Source organism: Aquarana catesbeiana, linkage group LG03 (assembly GCF_042186555.1).
Source record: "Aquarana catesbeiana isolate 2022-GZ linkage group LG03, ASM4218655v1, whole genome shotgun sequence".
Lineage (NCBI taxonomy): Eukaryota > Metazoa > Chordata > Amphibia > Anura > Ranidae > Aquarana > Aquarana catesbeiana.
Genome location: NC_133326.1, coordinates 639,486,360 through 639,506,309, shown reverse-complemented (window position 1 = coordinate 639,506,309; position 19,950 = coordinate 639,486,360). Strand labels below are relative to the sequence as shown.

Sequence of the window (19,950 nt, the reverse complement as noted above, 5' to 3'; positions counted from 1 at the left end):
CTAGGCCCTTGTTTCCGGTGAAAGAGCATTGACCTGTAGGTCAAACTGAGGCAGAAAATTTAGGCGTTCTCCACCTGGACTGGACTGGACCCTATCTGCATGGTTGCAGGTTAGAGTCCCCCTTTTATCTTCAACCTGTCCTAGAAAATTAAACGGGAGTGGACAATTGGCCATTGGCCAGGGTTTAGGAGACCTTTCGGGTGGTGTCTTTTTGCTAGGCCCTTGTTTCCGCTGAAAGACCTTTAACCTGTAGGTAAAACTAAGGCAGAAACTTTAGGCGTTCTCCACCTGTACTGGACTGGACCCTATCTGCATGATTGCAGGTTAGATTCTCCCTTTTATCTTCAACCTGTCCCAGAAAATTAAACGGGAGAGGACGATTGGCCAGCCTGGGCAAGTCAAATACTTGTGCTTTCAAGCACCCGGTCCCCTTGACTGAATTGTCTTTTTCCACCATAGATGTCAAGATTCAAGCAGCTTGGACAGCTATGGAAAAGGAGCTTTCAGAGCCCGGATAGCTCAGTCGGTAGAGCATCAGACTTTTAATCTGAGGGTCCAGGGTTCAAGTCCCTGTTCAGGCGGTGCCTTTTACCTACCTATGAGGCACTTGAGCTGCCGATAAAGTGGTCTTTATGCACATCTGCCGGGAATACCCACAGGCTGAGAGATGAAATGTCCTAACTTCCCCCTTTCTAGGCTCCTGGATTCTGCCAGAAATAAAGGTGGCTGAAGGTGGTTGCTTGACCAACTGTTTCCCAACAACTCTTGTCTATGGCAGCTTACCTGGGCTCCAGTTCAGGCATGTTATCTAGCAAATTTTCAACAAAGGGTCCAAATCCTTCCACCTTGGACTTTTTTCAGCAGCATAGCTGTTCAAACACATACGCTCCCAGTGGCCTTTCAGGACTGCTGTGGGAGAAACCATCTGACATCTAGGGCCCTGTCCCTTTAGATTCTCCTTAGTTCTTTCAAATGCTAACACTATTCAGTGGGTAAACAATGCCCACTTAGGCATCGTCCCTGTCTCGTTAGCATGCCGAGTGCCAGAATGCTCAGCGGCCCACTGGATGACACTTATGTGTCTCTCCTCAATGTCAATTTCTCCTCCAAGGAAGGGCAGATGTTGGCAGGCACTGATTTGGTTAGCTTTGCGCAGTGACAGTATCATAGCCAATGAGGTTTACCCGAGGTGTGATTATTGCTAATTGAAAACTTTTCCCAATACCCCGCCATGATGACTTGAAATACAGTCAGCACTGGCAATTTTTGAGAGTCTCTGAGGAGACTGAGCAATATGTTTTAAACAGCAGATAAGTGACGGCTTCTTACATGCAGACTGAGATGCGTTAGAATTGAGGAAGTGTGTCACTGGCCCAGTGACACCATAGAGAGCTTTTGTGTCATCACGCAGCCTGGTTAGAACAATCTGTGATTGGAACGCGCCGCTCGATCTTCACTTGCCTGTAATCCAGAGTGGATTCTACCTCATTTTTTTGCCTGGGTTTCTTCTGCTGGACCTGGCAACATGAGGCTAAAGGTGAACTGTCTTTATTTGTAACCCAGTCACTGATTAAGAATACTGGAAACGTGTTGGTTCAGGGTTAAGGAAGCCTTTCAGGCGGTGTCTTTTTGCTAGGCCCTTGTTTCCTGTGAAAGAGCATTGACCTGTAGGTCAAACTAAGGCAGAAAATTTAGGCGTTCTCCACCTGGACTGGACTGGACCCTATCTGCATGGTTGCAGGTTAGAGTCCCCCTTTTATCTTCAACCTGTCCTAGAAAATTAAACGGGAGTGGACAATTGGCCATTGGCCAGGGTTAAGGAGGCCTTTCGGGTGGTGTCTTTTTGCTAGGCCCTTGTTTCCGCTGAAAGACCTTTAACCTGTAGGTAAAACTAAGGCAGAAACTTTAGGCGTTCTCCACCTGTACTGGACTGGACCCTATCTGCATGATTGCAGGTTAGATTCTCCCTTTTATCTTCAACCTGTCCCAGAAAATTAAACGGGAGAGGACGATTGGCCAGCCTGGGCAAGTCAAATACTTGTGCTTTCAAGCACCCGGTCCCCTTGACTGAATTGTCTTTTTCCACCATAGATGTCAAGATTCAAGCAGCTTGGACAGCTATGGAAAAGGAGCTTTCAGGGCCCAGATAGCTCAGTCGGTAGAGCATCAGACTTTTAATCTGAGGGTCCAGGGTTCAAGTCCCTGTTCAGGCGGTGCCTTTTACCTACCTATGAGGCACTTGAGCTGCCGATAAAGTGGTCTTTATGCACATCTGCCGGGAATACCCACAGGCTGAGAGATGAAATGTCCTAACTTCCCCCTTTCTAGGCTCCTGGATTCTGCCAGAAATAAAGGTGGCTGAAGGTGGTTGCTTGACCAACTGTTTCCCAACAACTCTTGTCTATGGCAGCTTACCTGGGCTCCAGTTCAGGCATGTTATCTAGCAAATTTTCAACAAAGGGTCCAAATCCTTCCACCTTGGACTTTTTTCAGCAGCATAGCTGTTCAAACACATACGCTCCCAGTGGCCTTTCAGGACTGCTGTGGGAGAAACCATCTGACATCTAGGGCCCTGTCCCTTTAGATTCTCCTTAGTTCTTTCAAATGCTAACACTATTCAGTGGGTAAACAATGCCCACTTAGGCATCGTCCCTGTCTCGTTAGCATGCCGAGTGCCAGAATGCTCAGCGGCCCACTGGATGACACTTATGTGTCTCTCCTCAATGTCAATTTCTCCTCCAAGGAAGGGCAGATGTTGGCAGGCACTGATTTGGTTAGCTTTGCGCAGTGGCAGTATCATAGCAAATGAGGTTTACCCGAGGTGTTATTATTGCTAATTGAAAACTTTTTTCCAATACCCTGCCATGATGACTTGAAATACAGTCAGCACTGGCAATTTTTGAGAGTCTCTGAGGAGACTGAGCAATATGTTTTAAACAGCAGATAAGTGACGGCTTCTTACATGCAGACTGAGATGCGTTAGAATTGAGGAAGTGTGTCACTGGCCCAGTGACACCATAGAGAGCTTTTGTGTCATCACGCAGCCTGGTTAGAACAATCTGTGATTGGAACGCACCGCTCGATCTTCACTTGCCTGTAATCCAGAGTGGATTCTACCTCATTTTTTTGCCTGGGTTTCTTCTGCTGGACCTGGCAACATGAGGCTAAAGGTGAACTGTCTTTATTTGTAACCCAGTCACTGATTAAGAATACTGGAAACGTGTTGGTTCAGGGTTAAGGAAGCCTTTCAGGCGGTGTCTTTTTGCTAGGCCCTTGTTTCCCGGTGAAAGAGCATTGACCTGTAGGTCAAACTAAGGCAGAAAATTTAGCCGTTCTCCACCTGGACTGGACTGGACCCTATCTGCATGATTGCAGGTTAGAGTCCCCCTTTTATCTTCAACCTGTCCTAGAAAATTAAATGGGAGAGGACGATTGGCCAGCCTGGGCAAGTCAAATACTTGTGCTTTCAGGCACCCGGTCCCCTTGGCTGAATTGTCTTTTTCCACCATAGATGTCAAGATTCAAGCAGCTTGGACAGCTATGGAAAAGGAGCTTTCAGAGCCTGGATAGCTCAGTCGGTAGAGCATCAGACTTTTAATCTGAGGGTCCAGAGTTCAAGTCCCTGTTCAGGCGGTGCCTTTTACCTACCTATGAGGCACTTGAGCTGCCGATAAGGTGGTCTTTATGCACATCTTCCGGGAATACTCACAGGCTGAGAGATGAAATGTCCTAACTTCCCCCTTTCTAGGCTCCTGATATCTGCCAGAAATAAAGGTGGCTGAAGGTGGTTGCTTGACCAACTGTTTCCCAACAACCCTTGTCTATGGCAGCTTACCTGGGCTCCAGTTCAGGCATGTTATCTAGCAAACTTTCAACAAAGGGTCCAAATCCTTCCACCTTGGACTTTTTTCAGTAGCATAGCTGTTCAAACACATACGCTCCCAGTGGCCTTTCAGGACTGCTGTGGGAGAAACCATCTGACATCTAGAGCCCTGTCCCTTTAGATTCTCCTTAGTTCTTTCAAATGCTAACACTATTCAGTGGGTAAACAATGCCCACTTAGGTATCGTCCCTGTGTCGTTAGCATGCCGAGTGCCAGAATGCTCAGCGGCCCACTGAATGACACTTATCTGTCTCTCCTCAATGTCAATTTCTCCTCCAAGGAAGGGCAGATGTTGGCAGGCACTGATTTGGTTAGCTTTGCGCAGTGGCAGTATCATAGCCAATGAGGTTTACCCGAGGTGTGATTATTGCTAATTGTAAACTTTTCCCAATACCCCGCCATGATGACTTGAAATACAGTCAGCACTGGCAATTTTTGAGAGTCTCTGAGGAGACTGAGCAATATGTTTTAAACAGCAGATAAGTGACGCCTTCTTACATGCAGACTGAGATGCGTTAGAATTGAGGAAGTGTGTCACTGGCCCAGTGACACCATAGAGAGCTTTTGTGTCATCACGCAGCCTGGTTAGAACAATCTGTGATTGGAACGCGCCGCTCGATCTTCACTTGCCTGTAATCCAGAGTGGATTCTACCTCATTTTTTTGCCTGGGTTTCTTCTGCTGGACCTGGCAACATGAGGCTAAAGGTGAACTGTCTTTATTTGTAACCCAGTCACTGATTAAGAATACTGGAAACGTGTTGGTTCAGGGTTAAGGAAGCCTTTCAGGCGGTGTCTTTTTGCTAGGCCCTTGTTTCCGGTGAAAGAGCATTGACCTGTAGGTCAAACTAAGGCAGAAAATTTAGGCGTTCTCCACCTGGACTGGACTGGACCCTATCTGCATGGTTGCAGGTTAGAGTCCCCCTTTTATCTTCAACCTGTCCTAGAAAATTAAACGGGAGTGGACAATTGGCCATTGGCCAGGGTTAAGGAGGCCTTTCGGGTGGTGTCTTTTTGCTAGGCCCTTGTTTCCGCTGAAAGACCATTGACCTGTAGGTAAAACTAAGGCAGAAACTTTAGGCGTTCTCCACCTATACTGGACTGGACCCTATCTGCATGATTGCAGGTTAGATTCTCCCTTTTATCTTCAACCTGTCCTAGAAAATTAAACGGGAGAGGACGATTGGCCAGCCTGGGCAAGTCAAATACTTGTGCTTTCAGGCACCCGGTCCCCTTGACTGAATTGTCTTTTTCCACCATAGATGTCAAGATTCAAGCAGCTTGGACAGCTATGGAAAAGGAGATTTCAGGGCCCGGATAGCTCAGTCGGTAGAGCATCGCACTTTTAATCTGAGGGTTCAGGGTTCAAGTCCCTGTTCAGGCGGTGCCTTTTACCTACCTATGAGGCACTTGAGCTGCCGATAAAGTGGTCTTTATGCACATCTGCCGGGAATACCCACAGGCTGAGAGATGAAATGTCCTAACTTCCCCCTTTCTAGGCTCCTGGATTCTGCCAGAAATAAAGGTGGCTGAAGGTGGTTGCTTGACCAACTATTTCACAACAACTCTTGTCTATGGCAGCTTACCTGGGCTCCAGTTCAGGCATGTTATCTAGCAAATTTTTAACAAAGGGTCCAAATCCTTCCACCTTGGACTTTTTTCAGCAGCATAGCTGTTCAAACACATACGCTCCCAGTGGCCTTTCAGGACTGCTGTGGGAGAAACCATCTGACATCTAGGGCCCTGTCCCTTTAGATTCTCCTTAGTTCTTTCAAATGCTAACACTATTCAGTGGGTAAACACTGCCCACTTAGGCATCGTCCCTGTCTCGTTAGCATGCCGAGTGCCAGAATGCTCAGCGGCCCACTGGATGACACTTATGTGTCTCTCCTCAATGTCAATTTCTCCTCCAAGGAAGGGCAGATGTTGGCAGGCACTGATTTGGTTAGCTTTGCGCAGTGGCAGTATCATAGCCAATGAGGTTTACCCGAGGTGTGATTATTGCTAATTGAAAACTTTTCCCAATACCCCGCCATGATGACTTGAAATACAGTCAGCACTGGCAATTTTTGAGAGTCTCTGAGGAGACTGAGCAATATGTTTTAAACAGCAGATAAGTGACGGCTTCTTACATGCAGACTGAGATGCGTTAGAATTGAGGAAGTGTGTCACTGGCCCAGTGACACCATAGAGAGCTTTTGTGTCATCACGCAGCCTGGTTAGAACAATCTGTGATTGGAACGCGCCGCTCGATCTTCACTTGCCTGTAATCCAGAGTGGATTCTACCTCATTTTTTTGCCTGGGTTTCTTCTGCTGGACCTGGCAACATGAGGCTAAAGGTGAACTGTCTTTATTTGTAACCCAGTCACTGATTAAGAATACTGGAAACGTGTTGGTTCAGGGTTAAGGAAGCCTTTCAGGCGGTGTCTTTTTGCTAGGCCCTTGTTTCCGGTGAAAGAGCATTGACCTGTAGGTCAAACTAAGGCAGAAAATTTAGGCGTTCTCCACCTGGACTGGACTGGACCCTATCTGCATGGTTGCAGGTTAGAGTCCCCCTTTTATCTTCAACCTGTCCTAGAAAATTAAACGGGAGTGGACAATTGGCCATTGGCCAGGGTTAAGGAGGCCTTTCGGGTGGTGTCTTTTTGCTAGGCCCTTGTTTCCGCTGAAAGACCTTTAACCTGTAGGTAAAACTAAGGCAGAAACTTTAGGCGTTCTCCACCTGTACTGGACTGGACCCTATCTGCATGATTGCAGGTTAGATTCTCCCTTTTATCTTCAACCTGTCCCAGAAAATTAAACGGGAGAGGACGATTGGCCAGCCTGGGCAAGTCAAATACTTGTGCTTTCAGGCACCCGGTCCCCTTGACTGAATTGTCTTTTTCCACCATAGATGTCAAGATTCAAGCAGCTTGGACAGCTATGGAAAAGGAGCTTTCAGAGCCTGGATAGCTCAGTCGGTAGAGCATCAGACTTTTAATCTGAGGGTCCAGGGTTCAAGTCCCTGTTGAGGCGGTGCCTTTTACCTACCTATGAGGCACTTGAGCTGCCGATAAAGTGGTCTTTATGCACATCTGCCGGGAATACTCACAGGCTGAGAGATGAAATGTCCTAACTTCCCCCTTTCTAGGCTCCTGGAATCTGCCAGAAATAAAGGTGGCTGAAGGTGGTTGCTTGACCAACTGTTTCCCAACAACCCTTGTCTATGGCAGCTTACCTGGGCTCCAGTTCAGGCATGTTATCTAGCAAACTTTCAACAAAGGGTCCAAATCCTTCCACCTTGGACTTTTTTCAGCAGCATAGCTGTTCAAACACATACGCTCCCAGTGGCCTTTCAGGACTGCTGTGGGAGAAACCATCTGACATCTAGGGCCCTGTTCCTTTAGATTCTCCTTAGTTCTTTCAAATGCTAACACTATTCAGTGGGTAAACAATGCCCACTTAGGCATCGTCCCTGTGTCGTTAGCATGCCGAGTGCCAGAATGCTCAGCGGCCCACTGGATGACACTTATGTGTCTCTCCTCAATGTCAATTTCTCCTCCAAGGAAGGGCAGATGTTGGCAGGCACTGATTTGGTTAGCTTTGCGCAGTGGCAGTATCATAGCCAATGAGGTTTACCCGAGGTGTGATTATTGCTAATTGAAAACTTTTCCCAATACCCCGCCATGATGACTTGAAATACAGTCAGCACTGGCAATTTTTGAGAGTCTCTGAGGAGACTGAGCAAAATGTTTTAAACAGCAGATAAGTGACGGCTTCTTACATGCAGACTGAGATGCGTTAGAATTGAGGAAGTGTGTCACTGACCCAGTGACACCACAGAGAGCTTTTGTGTCATCACGCAGCCTGGTTAGAACAATCTGTGATTGGAACGCGCCGCTCGATCTTCACTTGCCTGTAATTCAGAGTGGATTCTACCTCATTTTTTTGCCTGGGTTTCTTCTGCTGGACCTGGCAACATGAGGCTAAAGGTGAACTGTCTTTATTTGTAACCCAGTCACTGATTAAGAATACTGGAAACGTGTTGGTTCAGGGTTAAGGAAGCCTTTCAGGCGGTGTCTTTTTGCTAGGCCCTTGTTTCCGGTGAAAGAGCATTGACCTGTAGGTCAAACTAAGGCAGAAAATTTAGGCGTTCTCCACCTGGACTGGACTGGACCCTATCTGCATGGTTGCAGGTTAGAGTCCCCCTTTTATCTTCAACCTGTCCCAGAAAATTAAACGGGAGTGGACAATTGGCCATTGGCCAGGGTTAAGGAGGCCTTTCGGGTGGTGTCTTTTTGCTAGGCCCTTGTTTCCGCTGAAAGACCTTTGACCTGTAGGTAAAACTAAGGCAGAAACTTTAGGCGTTCTCCACCTGTACTGGACTGGACCCTATCTGCATGATTGCAGGTTAGATTCTCCCTTTTATCTTCAACCTGTCCTAGAAAATTAAACGGGAGAGGACGATTGGCCAGCCTGGGCAAGCCAAATACTTGTGCTTTCAGGCACCCGGTCCCCTTGGCTGAATTGTCTTTTTCCACCATAGATGTCAAGATTCAAGCAGCTTGGACAGCTATTGAAAATGAGCTTTCAGAGCACGGATAGCTCAGTTGGTAGAGCATCAGACTTTTAATCTGAGGGTCCAGGGTTCAAGTCCCTGTTCAGGTGGTGCTTTTTACCTACCTATGAGGCACTTGAGCTGCCGATAAAGTGGTCTTTATGCACATCTGCCGGAAATACTCACAGGCTGAGAGATGAAATGTCCTAACTTCCCCCTTTCTAGGCTCCTGATATCTGCCAGAAATAAAGGTGGCTGAAGGTGGTTGCTTGACCAACTGTTTCCCAACAACCCTTGTCTATGGCAGCTTACCTGGGCTCCAGTTCAGGCATGTTATCTAGCAAACTTTCAACAAAGGGTCCAAATCCTTCCACCTTGGACTTTTTTCAGTAGCATAGCTGTTCAAACACATACGCTCCCAGTGGCCTTTCAGGACTGCTGTGGGAGAAACCATCTGACATCTAGAGCCCTGTCCCTTTAGATTCTCCTTAGTTCTTTCAAATGCTAACACTATTCAGTGGGTAAACAATGCCCACTTAGGTATCGTCCCTGTGTCGTTAGCATGCCAAGTGCCAGAATGCTCAGCGGCCCACTGAATGACACTTATCTGTCTCTCCTCAATGTCAATTTCTCCTCCAAGGAAGGGCAGATGTTGGCAGGCACTGATTTGGTTAGCTTTGCGCAGTGGCAGTATCATAGCCAATGAGGTTTACCCGAGGTGTGATTATTGCTAATTGTAAACTTTTCCCAATACCCCGCCATGATGACTTGAAATACAGTCAGCACTGGCAATTTTTGAGAGTCTCTGAGGAGACTGAGCAATATGTTTTAAACAGCAGATAAGTGACGCCTTCTTACATGCAGACTGAGATGCGTTAGAATTGAGGAAGTGTGTCACTGGCCCAGTGACACCATAGAGAGCTTTTGTGTCATCACGCAGCCTGGTTAGAACAATCTGTGATTGGAACGCGCCGCTCGATCTTCACTTGCCTGTAATCCAGAGTGGATTCTACCTCATTTTTTTGCCTGGGTTTCTTCTGCTGGACCTGGCAACATGAGGCTAAAGGTGAACTGTCTTTATTTGTAACCCAGTCACTGATTAAGAATACTGGAAACGTGTTGGTTCAGGGTTAAGGAAGCCTTTCAGGCGGTGTCTTTTTGCTAGGCCCTTGTTTCCTGTGAAAGAGCATTGACCTGTAGGTCAAACTAAGGCAGAAAATTTAGGCGTTCTCCACCTGGACTGGACTGGACCCTATCTGCATGGTTGCAGGTTAGAGTCCCCCTTTTATCTTCAACCTGTCCTAGAAAATTAAACGGGAGAGGACGATTGGCCAGCCTGGGCAAGTCAAATACTTGTGCTTTCAAGCACCCGGTCCCCTTGACTGAATTGTCTTTTTCCACCATAGATGTCAAGATTCAAGCAGCTTGGACAGCTATGGAAAAGGAGCTTTCAGGGCCCGGATAGCTCAGTCGGTAGAGCATCAGACTTTTAATCTGAGGGTCCAGGGTTCAAGTCCCTGTTCAGGCGGTGCCTTTTACCTACCTATGAGGCACTTGAGCTGCCGATAAAGTGGTCTTTATGCACATCTGCCGGGAATACCCACAGGCTGAGAGATGAAATGTCCTAACTTCCCCCTTTCTAGGCTCCTGGATTCTGCCAGAAATAAAGGTGGCTGAAGGTGGTTGCTTGACCAACTGTTTCCCAACAACTCTTGTCTATGGCAGCTTACCTGGGCTCCAGTTCAGGCATGTTATCTAGCAAATTTTCAACAAAGGGTCCAAATCCTTCCACCTTGGACTTTTTTCAGCAGCATAGCTGTTCAAACACATACGCTCCCAGTGGCCTTTCAGGACTGCTGTGGGAGAAACCATCTGACATCTAGGGCCCTGTCCCTTTAGATTCTCCTTAGTTCTTTCAAATGCTAACACTATTCAGTGGGTAAACAATGCCCACTTAGGCATCGTCCCTGTCTCGTTAGCATGCCGAGTGCCAGAATGCTCAGCGGCCCACTGGATGACACTTATGTGTCTCTCCTCAATGTCAATTTCTCCTCCAAGGAAGGGCAGATGTTGGCAGGCACTGATTTGGTTAGCTTTGCGCAGTGGCAGTATCATAGCAAATGAGGTTTACCCGAGGTGTTATTATTGCTAATTGAAAACTTTTTTCCAATACCCTGCCATGATGACTTGAAATACAGTCAGCACTGGCAATTTTTGAGAGTCTCTGAGGAGACTGAGCAATATGTTTTAAACAGCAGATAAGTGACGGCTTCTTACATGCAGACTGAGATGCGTTAGAATTGAGGAAGTGTGTCACTGGCCCAGTGACACCATAGAGAGCTTTTGTGTCATCACGCAGCCTGGTTAGAACAATCTGTGATTGGAACGCACCGCTCGATCTTCACTTGCCTGTAATCCAGAGTGGATTCTACCTCATTTTTTTGCCTGGGTTTCTTCTGCTGGACCTGGCAACATGAGGCTAAAGGTGAACTGTCTTTATTTGTAACCCAGTCACTGATTAAGAATACTGGAAACGTGTTGGTTCAGGGTTAAGGAAGCCTTTCAGGCGGTGTCTTTTTGCTAGGCCCTTGTTTCCCGGTGAAAGAGCATTGACCTGTAGGTCAAACTAAGGCAGAAAATTTAGCCGTTCTCCACCTGGACTGGACTGGACCCTATCTGCATGGTTGCAGGTTAGATTCTCCCTTTTATCTTCAACCTGTCCTAGAAAATTAAATGGGAGAGGACGATTGGCCAGCCTGGGCAAGTCAAATACTTGTGCTTTCAGGCACCCGGTCCCCTTGGCTGAATTGTCTTTTTCCACCATAGATGTCAAGATTCAAGCAGCTTGGACAGCTATGGAAAAGGAGCTTTCAGAGCCTGGATAGCTCAGTCGGTAGAGCATCAGACTTTTAATCTGAGGGTCCAGAGTTCAAGTCCCTGTTCAGGCGGTGCCTTTTACCTACCTATGAGGCACTTGAGCTGCCGATAAGGTGGTCTTTATGCACATCTTCCGGGAATACTCACAGGCTGAGAGATGAAATGTCCTAACTTCCCCCTTTCTAGGCTCCTGATATCTGCCAGAAATAAAGGTGGCTGAAGGTGGTTGCTTGACCAACTGTTTCCCAACAACCCTTGTCTATGGCAGCTTACCTGGGCTCCAGTTCAGGCATGTTATCTAGCAAACTTTCAACAAAGGGTCCAAATCCTTCCACCTTGGACTTTTTTCAGTAGCATAGCTGTTCAAACACATACGCTCCCAGTGGCCTTTCAGGACTGCTGTGGGAGAAACCATCTGACATCTAGAGCCCTGTCCCTTTAGATTCTCCTTAGTTCTTTCAAATGCTAACACTATTCAGTGGGTAAACAATGCCCACTTAGGTATCGTCCCTGTGTCGTTAGCATGCCGAGTGCCAGAATGCTCAGCGGCCCACTGAATGACACTTATCTGTCTCTCCTCAATGTCAATTTCTCCTCCAAGGAAGGGCAGATGTTGGCAGGCACTGATTTGGTTAGCTTTGCGCAGTGGCAGTATCATAGCCAATGAGGTTTACCCGAGGTGTGATTATTGCTAATTGTAAACTTTTCCCAATACCCCGCCATGATGACTTGAAATACAGTCAGCACTGGCAATTTTTGAGAGTCTCTGAGGAGACTGAGCAATATGTTTTAAACAGCAGATAAGTGACGCCTTCTTACATGCAGACTGAGATGCGTTAGAATTGAGGAAGTGTGTCACTGGCCCAGTGACACCATAGAGAGCTTTTGTGTCATCACGCAGCCTGGTTAGAACAATCTGTGATTGGAACGCGCCGCTCGATCTTCACTTGCCTGTAATCCAGAGTGGATTCTACCTCATTTTTTTGCCTGGGTTTCTTCTGCTGGACCTGGCAACATGAGGCTAAAGGTGAACTGTCTTTATTTGTAACCCAGTCACTGATTAAGAATACTGGAAACGTGTTGGTTCAGGGTTAAGGAAGCCTTTCAGGCGGTGTCTTTTTGCTAGGCCCTTGTTTCCGGTGAAAGAGCATTGACCTGTAGGTCAAACTAAGGCAGAAAATTTAGGCGTTCTCCACCTGGACTGGACTGGACCCTATCTGCATGGTTGCAGGTTAGAGTCCCCCTTTTATCTTCAACCTGTCCTAGAAAATTAAACGGGAGTGGACAATTGGCCATTGGCCAGGGTTAAGGAGGCCTTTCGGGTGGTGTCTTTTTGCTAGGCCCTTGTTTCCGCTGAAAGACCATTGACCTGTAGGTAAAACTAAGGCAGAAACTTTAGGCGTTCTCCACCTATACTGGACTGGACCCTATCTGCATGATTGCAGGTTAGATTCTCCCTTTTATCTTCAACCTGTCCTAGAAAATTAAACGGGAGAGGACGATTGGCCAGCCTGGGCAAGTCAAATACTTGTGCTTTCAGGCACCCGGTCCCCTTGACTGAATTGTCTTTTTCCACCATAGATGTCAAGATTCAAGCAGCTTGGACAGCTATGGAAAAGGAGATTTCAGGGCCCGGATAGCTCAGTCGGTAGAGCATCGCACTTTTAATCTGAGGGTTCAGGGTTCAAGTCCCTGTTCAGGCGGTGCCTTTTACCTACCTATGAGGCACTTGAGCTGCCGATAAAGTGGTCTTTATGCACATCTGCCGGGAATACCCACAGGCTGAGAGATGAAATGTCCTAACTTCCCCCTTTCTAGGCTCCTGGATTCTGCCAGAAATAAAGGTGGCTGAAGGTGGTTGCTTGACCAACTATTTCACAACAACTCTTGTCTATGGCAGCTTACCTGGGCTCCAGTTCAGGCATGTTATCTAGCAAATTTTTAACAAAGGGTCCAAATCCTTCCACCTTGGACTTTTTTCAGCAGCATAGCTGTTCAAACACATACGCTCCCAGTGGCCTTTCAGGACTGCTGTGGGAGAAACCATCTGACATCTAGGGCCCTGTCCCTTTAGATTCTCCTTAGTTCTTTCAAATGCTAACACTATTCAGTGGGTAAACACTGCCCACTTAGGCATCGTCCCTGTCTCGTTAGCATGCCGAGTGCCAGAATGCTCAGCGGCCCACTGGATGACACTTATGTGTCTCTCCTCAATGTCAATTTCTCCTCCAAGGAAGGGCAGATGTTGGCAGGCACTGATTTGGTTAGCTTTGCGCAGTGGCAGTATCATAGCCAATGAGGTTTACCCGAGGTGTGATTATTGCTAATTGAAAACTTTTCCCAATACCCCGCCATGATGACTTGAAATACAGTCAGCACTGGCAATTTTTGAGAGTCTCTGAGGAGACTGAGCAATATGTTTTAAACAGCAGATAAGTGACGGCTTCTTACATGCAGACTGAGATGCGTTAGAATTGAGGAAGTGTGTCACTGGCCCAGTGACACCATAGAGAGCTTTTGTGTCATCACGCAGCCTGGTTAGAACAATCTGTGATTGGAACGCGCCGCTCGATCTTCACTTGCCTGTAATCCAGAGTGGATTCTACCTCATTTTTTTGCCTGGGTTTCTTCTGCTGGACCTGGCAACATGAGGCTAAAGGTGAACTGTCTTTATTTGTAACCCAGTCACTGATTAAGAATACTGGAAACGTGTTGGTTCAGGGTTAAGGAAGCCTTTCAGGCGGTGTCTTTTTGCTAGGCCCTTGTTTCCGGTGAAAGAGCATTGACCTGTAGGTCAAACTAAGGCAGAAAATTTAGGCGTTCTCCACCTGGACTGGACTGGACCCTATCTGCATGGTTGCAGGTTAGAGTCCCCCTTTTATCTTCAACCTGTCCTAGAAAATTAAACGGGAGTGGACAATTGGCCATTGGCCAGGGTTAAGGAGGCCTTTCGGGTGGTGTCTTTTTGCTAGGCCCTTGTTTCCGCTGAAAGACCTTTAACCTGTAGGTAAAACTAAGGCAGAAACTTTAGGCGTTCTCCACCTGTACTGGACTGGACCCTATCTGCATGATTGCAGGTTAGATTCTCCCTTTTATCTTCAACCTGTCCCAGAAAATTAAACGGGAGAGGACGATTGGCCAGCCTGGGCAAGTCAAATACTTGTGCTTTCAGGCACCCGGTCCCCTTGACTGAATTGTCTTTTTCCACCATAGATGTCAAGATTCAAGCAGCTTGGACAGCTATGGAAGAGGAGCTTTCAGGGCCCGGATAGCTCAGTCGGTAGAGCATCAGACTTTTAATCTGAGGGTCCAGGGTTCAAGTCCCTGTTCAGGCGGTGCCTTTTACCTACCTATGAGGCACTTGAGCTGCCGATAAAGTGGTCTTTATGCACATCTGCCGGGAATACCCACAGGCTGAGAGATGAAATGTCCTAACTTCCCCCTTTCTAGGCTCCTGGATTCTGCCAGAAATAAAGGTGGCTGAAGGTGGTTGCTTGACCAACTGTTTCCCAACAACTCTTGTCTATGGCAGCTTACCTGGGCTCCAGTTCAGGCATGTTATCTAGCAAATTTTCAACAAAGGGTCCAAATCCTTCCACCTTGGACTTTTTTCAGCAGCATAGCTGTTCAAACACATACGCTCCCAGTGGCCTTTCAGGACTGCTGTGGGAGAAACCATCTGACATCTAGGGCCCTGTCCCTTTAGATTCTCCTTAGTTCTTTCAAATGCTAACACTATTCAGTGGGTAAACAATGCCCACTTAGGCATCGTCCCTGTCTCGTTAGCATGCCGAGTGCCAGAATGCTCAGCGGCCCACTGGATGACACTTATGTGTCTCTCCTCAATGTCAATTTCTCCTCCAAGGAAGGGCAGATGTTGGCAGGCACTGATTTGGTTAGCTTTGCGCAGTGGCAGTATCATAGCCAATGAGGTTTACCCGAGGTGTGATTATTGCTAATTGAAAACTTTTCCCAATACCCCGCCATGATGACTTGAAATACAGTCAGCACTGGCAATTTTTGAGAGTCTCTGAGGAGACTGAGCAATATGTTTTAAACAGCAGATAAGTGACGGCTTCTTACATGCAGACTGAGATGCGTTAGAATTGAGGAAGTGTGTCACTGGCCCAGTGACACCATAGAGAGCTTTTGTGTCATCACGCAGCCTGGTTAGAACAATCTGTGATTGGAACGCGCCGCTCAATCTTCACTTGCCTGTAATCCAGAGTGGATTCTACCTCATTTTTTTGCCTGGGTTTCTTCTGCTGGACCTGGCAACATGAGGCTAAAGGTGAACTGTCTTTATTTGTAACCCAGTCACTGATTAAGAATACTGGAAACGTGTTGGTTCAGGGTTAAGGAAGCCTTTCAGGCGGTGTCTTTTTGCTAGGCCCTTGTTTCCGGTGAAAGAGCATTGACCTGTAGGTCAAACTAAGGCAGAAAATTTAGGCGTTCTCCACCTGGACTGGACTGGACCCTATCTGCATGGTTGCAGGTTAGAGTCCCCCTTTTATCTTCAACCTGTCCTAGAAAATTAAACGGGAGTGGACAATTGGCCATTGGCCAGGGTTAAGGAGGCCTTTCGGGTGGTGTCTTTTTGCTAGGCCCTTGTTTCCGCTGAAAGACCTTTAACCTGTAGGTAAAACTAAGGCAGAAACTTTAGGCGTTCTCCACCTGTACTGGACTGGACCCTATCTGCATGATTGCAGGTTAGATTCTCCCTTTTATCTTCAACCTGTCCCAGAAAATTAAACGGGAGAGGACGATTGGCCAGCCTGGGCAAGTCAAATACTTGTGCTTTCAGGCACCCGGTCCCCTTGACTGAATTGTCTTTTTCCACCATAGATGTCAAGATTCAAGCAGCTTGGACAGCTATGGAAAAGGAGCTTTCAGAGCCTGGATAGCTCAGTCGGTAGAGCATCAGACTTTTAATCTGAGGGTCCAGGGTTCAAGTCCCTGTTGAGGCGGTGCCTTTTACCTACCTATGAGGCACTTGAGCTGCCGATAAAGTGGTCTTTATGCACATCTGCCGGGAATACTCACAGGCTGAGAGATGAAATGTCCTAACTTCCCCCTTTCTAGGCTCCTGGAATCTGCCAGAAATAAAGGTGGCTGAAGGTGGTTGCTTGACCAACTGTTTCCCAACAACCCTTGTCTATGGCAGCTTACCTGGGCTCCAGTTCAGGCATGTTATCTAGCAAACTTTCAACAAAGGGTCCAAATCCTTCCACCTTGGACTTTTTTCAGTAGCATAGCTGTTCAAACACATACGCTCCCAGTGGCCTTTCAGGACTGCTGTGGGAGAAACCATCTGACATCTAGAGCCCTGTCCCTTTAGATTCTCCTTAGTTCTTTCAAATGCTAACACTATTCAGTGGGTAAACAATGCCCACTTAGGTATCGTCCCTGTGTCGTTAGCATGCCAAGTGCCAGAATGCTCAGCGGCCCACTGAATGACACTTATCTGTCTCTCCTCAATGTCAATTTCTCCTCCAAGGAAGGGCAGATGTTGGCAGGCACTGATTTGGTTAGCTTTGCGCAGTGGCAGTATCATAGCCAATGAGGTTTACCCGAGGTGTGATTATTGCTAATTGTAAACTTTTCCCAATACCCCGCCATGATGACTTGAAATACAGTCAGCACTGGCAATTTTTGAGAGTCTCTGAGGAGACTGAGCAATATGTTTTAAACAGCAGATAAGTGACGCCTTCTTACATGCAGACTGAGATGCGTTAGAATTGAGGAAGTGTGTCACTGGCCCAGTGACACCATAGAGAGCTTTTGTGTCATCACGCAGCCTGGTTAGAACAATCTGTGATTGGAACGCGCCGCTCGATCTTCACTTGCCTGTAATCCAGAGTGGATTCTACCTCATTTTTTTGCCTGGGTTTCTTCTGCTGGACCTGGCAACATGAGGCTAAAGGTGAACTGTCTTTATTTGTAACCCAGTCACTGATTAAGAATACTGGAAACGTGTTGGTTCAGGGTTAAGGAAGCCTTTCAGGCGGTGTCTTTTTGCTAGGCCCTTGTTTCCGGTGAAAGAGCATTGACCTGTAGGTCAAACTAAGGCAGAAAATTTAGGCGTTCTCCACCTGGACTGGACTGGACCCTATCTGCATGGTTGCAGGTTAGAGTCCCCCTTTTATCTTCAACCTGTCCTAGAAAATTAAACGGGAGTGGACAATTGGCCATTGGCCAGGGTTAAGGAGGCCTTTCGGGTGGTGTCTTTTTGCTAGGCCCTTGTTTCCGCTGAAAGACCATTGACCTGTAGGTAAAACTAAGGCAGAAACTTTAGGCGTTCTCCACCTATACTGGACTGGACCCTATCTGCATGATTGCAGGTTAGATTCTCCCTTTTATCTTCAACCTGTCCTAGAAAATTAAACGGGAGAGGACGATTGGCCAGCCTGGGCAAGTCAAATACTTGTGCTTTCAGGCACCCGGTCCCCTTGACTGAATTGTCTTTTTCCACCATAGATGTCAAGATTCAAGCAGCTTGGACAGCTATGGAAAAGGAGTTTTCAGGGCCCGGACAGCTCAGTCGGTAGAGCATCGCACTTTTAATCTGAGGGTTCAAGGTTCAAGTCCCTGTTCAGGCGGTGCCTTTTACCTACCTATGAGGCACTTGAGCTGCCGATAAAGTGGTCTTTATGCACATCTGCCGGGAATACCCACAGGCTGAGAGATGAAATGTCCTAACTTCCCCCTTTCTAGGCTCCTGGATTCTGTCAGAAATAAAGGTGGCTGAAGGTGGTTGCTTGACCAACTATTTCACAACAACTCTTGTCTATGGCAGCTTACCTGGGCTCCAGTTCAGGCATGTTATCTAGCAAATTTTTAACAAAGGGTCCAAATCCTTCCACCTTGGACTTTTTTCAGCAGCATAGCTTTTCAAACACATACGCTCCCAGTGGCCTTTCAGGACTGCTGTGGGAGAAACCATCTGACATCTAGGGCCCTGTCCCTTTAGATTCTCCTTAGTTCTTTCAAATGCTAACACTATTCAGTGGGTAAACACTGCCCACTTAGGCATCGTCCCTGTCTCGTTAGCATGCCGAGTGCCAGAATGCTCAGCGGCCCACTGGATGACACTTATGTGTCTCTCCTCAATGTCAATTTCTCCTCCAAGGAAGGGCAGATGTTGGCAGGCACTGATTTGGTTAGCTTTGCGCAGTGGCAGTATCATAGCCAATGAGTTTACCCGAGGTGTGATTATTGCTAATTGAAAACTTTTCCCAATACCCCGCCATGATGACTTGAAATACAGTCAGCACTGGCAATTTTTGAGAGTCTCTGAGGAGACTGAGCAATATGTTTTAAACAGCAGATAAGTGACGGCTTCTTACATGCAGACTGAGATGCGTTAGAATTGAGGAAGTGTGTCACTGGCCCAGTGACACCATAGAGAGCTTTTGTGTCATCACGCAGCCTGGTTAGAACAATCTGTGATTGGAACGCGCCGCTCGATCTTCACTTGCCTGTAATCCAGAGTGGATTCTACCTCATTTTTTTGCCTGGGTTTCTTCTGCTGGACCTGGCAACATGAGGCTAAAGGTGAACTGTCTTTATTTGTAACCCAGTCACTGATTAAGAATACTGGAAACGTGTTGGTTCAGGGTTAAGGAAGCCTTTCAGGCGGTGTCTTTTTGCTAGGCCCTTGTTTCCGGTGAAAGAGCATTGACCTGTAGGTCAAACTGAGGCAGAAAATTTAGGCGTTCTCCACCTGGACTGGACTGGACCCTATCTGCATGGTTGCAGGTTAGAGTCCCCCTTTTATCTTCAACCTGTCCTAGAAAATTAAACGGGAGTGGACAATTGGCCATTGGCCAGGGTTAAGGAGGCCTTTCGGGTGGTGTCTTTTTGCTAGGCCCTTGTTTCCGCTGAAAGACCTTTAACCTGTAGGTAAAACTAAGGCAGAAACTTTAGGCGTTCTCCACCTGTACTGGACTGGACCCTATCTGCATGATTGCAGGTTAGATTCTCCCTTTTATCTTCAACCTGTCCCAGAAAATTAAACGGGAGAGGACGATTGGCCAGCCTGGGCAAGTCAAATACTTGTGCTTTCAGGCACCCGGTCCCCTTGACTGAATTGTCTTTTTCCACCATAGATGTCAAGATTCAAGCAGCTTGGACAGCTATGGAAAAGGAGCTTTCAGGGCCCGGATAGCTCAGTCGGTAGAGCATCAGACTTTTAATCTGAGGGTCCAGGGTTCAAGTCCCTGTTCAGGCTGTGCCTTTTACCTACCTATGAGGCACTTGAGCTGCCGATAAAGTGGTCTTTATGCACATCTGCCGGGAATACCCACAGGCTGAGACATGAAATGTCCTAACTTCCCCCTTTCTAGGCTCCTGGATTCTGCCAGAAATAAAGGTGGCTGAAGGTGGTTGCTTGACCAACTGTTTCCCAACAACTCTTGTCTATGGCAGCTTACCTGGGCTCCAGTTCAGGCATGTTATCTAGCAAATTTTCAACAAAGGGTCCAAATCCTTCCACCTTGGACTTTTTTCAGCAGCATAGCTGTTCAAACACATACGCTCCCAGTGGCCTTTCAGGACTGCTGTGGGAGAAACCATCTGACATCTAGGGCCCTGTCCCTTTAGATTCTCCTTAGTTCTTTCAAATGCTAACACTATTCAGTGGGTAAACAATGCCC

At 47.2% G+C, this 19,950-nt stretch overlaps 12 non-coding genes across 12 annotated transcripts; all 12 read left to right on the top strand.

Annotated features, from left to right (window-relative positions):
* The first annotated feature begins 1,144 nt into the window (after positions 1 to 1,144).
* Positions 1,145 to 1,285, top strand: LOC141135238 (U4 spliceosomal RNA). Its single transcript, XR_012243519.1, has one exon. It is a non-coding gene; the product is annotated as a U4 spliceosomal RNA (small nuclear RNA).
* Positions 1,286 to 2,776: 1,491 nt separating this feature from the next.
* Positions 2,777 to 2,918, top strand: LOC141135282 (U4 spliceosomal RNA). The gene has a single exon (XR_012243563.1). It is a non-coding gene; the product is annotated as a U4 spliceosomal RNA (small nuclear RNA).
* A 1,278-nt stretch (positions 2,919 to 4,196) lies between these two features.
* LOC141135229 (U4 spliceosomal RNA) lies at positions 4,197 to 4,337 on the top strand. The gene has a single exon (XR_012243511.1). It is a non-coding gene; the product is annotated as a U4 spliceosomal RNA (small nuclear RNA).
* A 1,491-nt stretch (positions 4,338 to 5,828) lies between these two features.
* On the top strand, positions 5,829 to 5,969 carry LOC141134979 (U4 spliceosomal RNA). The gene has a single exon (XR_012243291.1). It is a non-coding gene; the product is annotated as a U4 spliceosomal RNA (small nuclear RNA).
* Positions 5,970 to 7,460: 1,491 nt separating this feature from the next.
* Positions 7,461 to 7,601, top strand: LOC141134978 (U4 spliceosomal RNA). The gene has a single exon (XR_012243290.1). It is a non-coding gene; the product is annotated as a U4 spliceosomal RNA (small nuclear RNA).
* Positions 7,602 to 9,092: 1,491 nt separating this feature from the next.
* On the top strand, positions 9,093 to 9,233 carry LOC141135228 (U4 spliceosomal RNA). Its single transcript, XR_012243510.1, has one exon. It is a non-coding gene; the product is annotated as a U4 spliceosomal RNA (small nuclear RNA).
* Positions 9,234 to 10,510: 1,277 nt separating this feature from the next.
* On the top strand, positions 10,511 to 10,652 carry LOC141135281 (U4 spliceosomal RNA). Its single transcript, XR_012243562.1, has one exon. It is a non-coding gene; the product is annotated as a U4 spliceosomal RNA (small nuclear RNA).
* Positions 10,653 to 11,930: 1,278 nt separating this feature from the next.
* On the top strand, positions 11,931 to 12,071 carry LOC141135227 (U4 spliceosomal RNA). Its single transcript, XR_012243509.1, has one exon. It is a non-coding gene; the product is annotated as a U4 spliceosomal RNA (small nuclear RNA).
* Positions 12,072 to 13,562: 1,491 nt separating this feature from the next.
* LOC141134977 (U4 spliceosomal RNA) lies at positions 13,563 to 13,703 on the top strand. Its single transcript, XR_012243289.1, has one exon. It is a non-coding gene; the product is annotated as a U4 spliceosomal RNA (small nuclear RNA).
* A 1,491-nt stretch (positions 13,704 to 15,194) lies between these two features.
* Positions 15,195 to 15,335, top strand: LOC141134975 (U4 spliceosomal RNA). Its single transcript, XR_012243288.1, has one exon. It is a non-coding gene; the product is annotated as a U4 spliceosomal RNA (small nuclear RNA).
* A 1,491-nt stretch (positions 15,336 to 16,826) lies between these two features.
* LOC141135226 (U4 spliceosomal RNA) lies at positions 16,827 to 16,967 on the top strand. The gene has a single exon (XR_012243508.1). It is a non-coding gene; the product is annotated as a U4 spliceosomal RNA (small nuclear RNA).
* Positions 16,968 to 18,458: 1,491 nt separating this feature from the next.
* On the top strand, positions 18,459 to 18,598 carry LOC141135277 (U4 spliceosomal RNA). The gene has a single exon (XR_012243558.1). It is a non-coding gene; the product is annotated as a U4 spliceosomal RNA (small nuclear RNA).
* Positions 18,599 to 19,950: the final 1,352 nt, after the last annotated feature.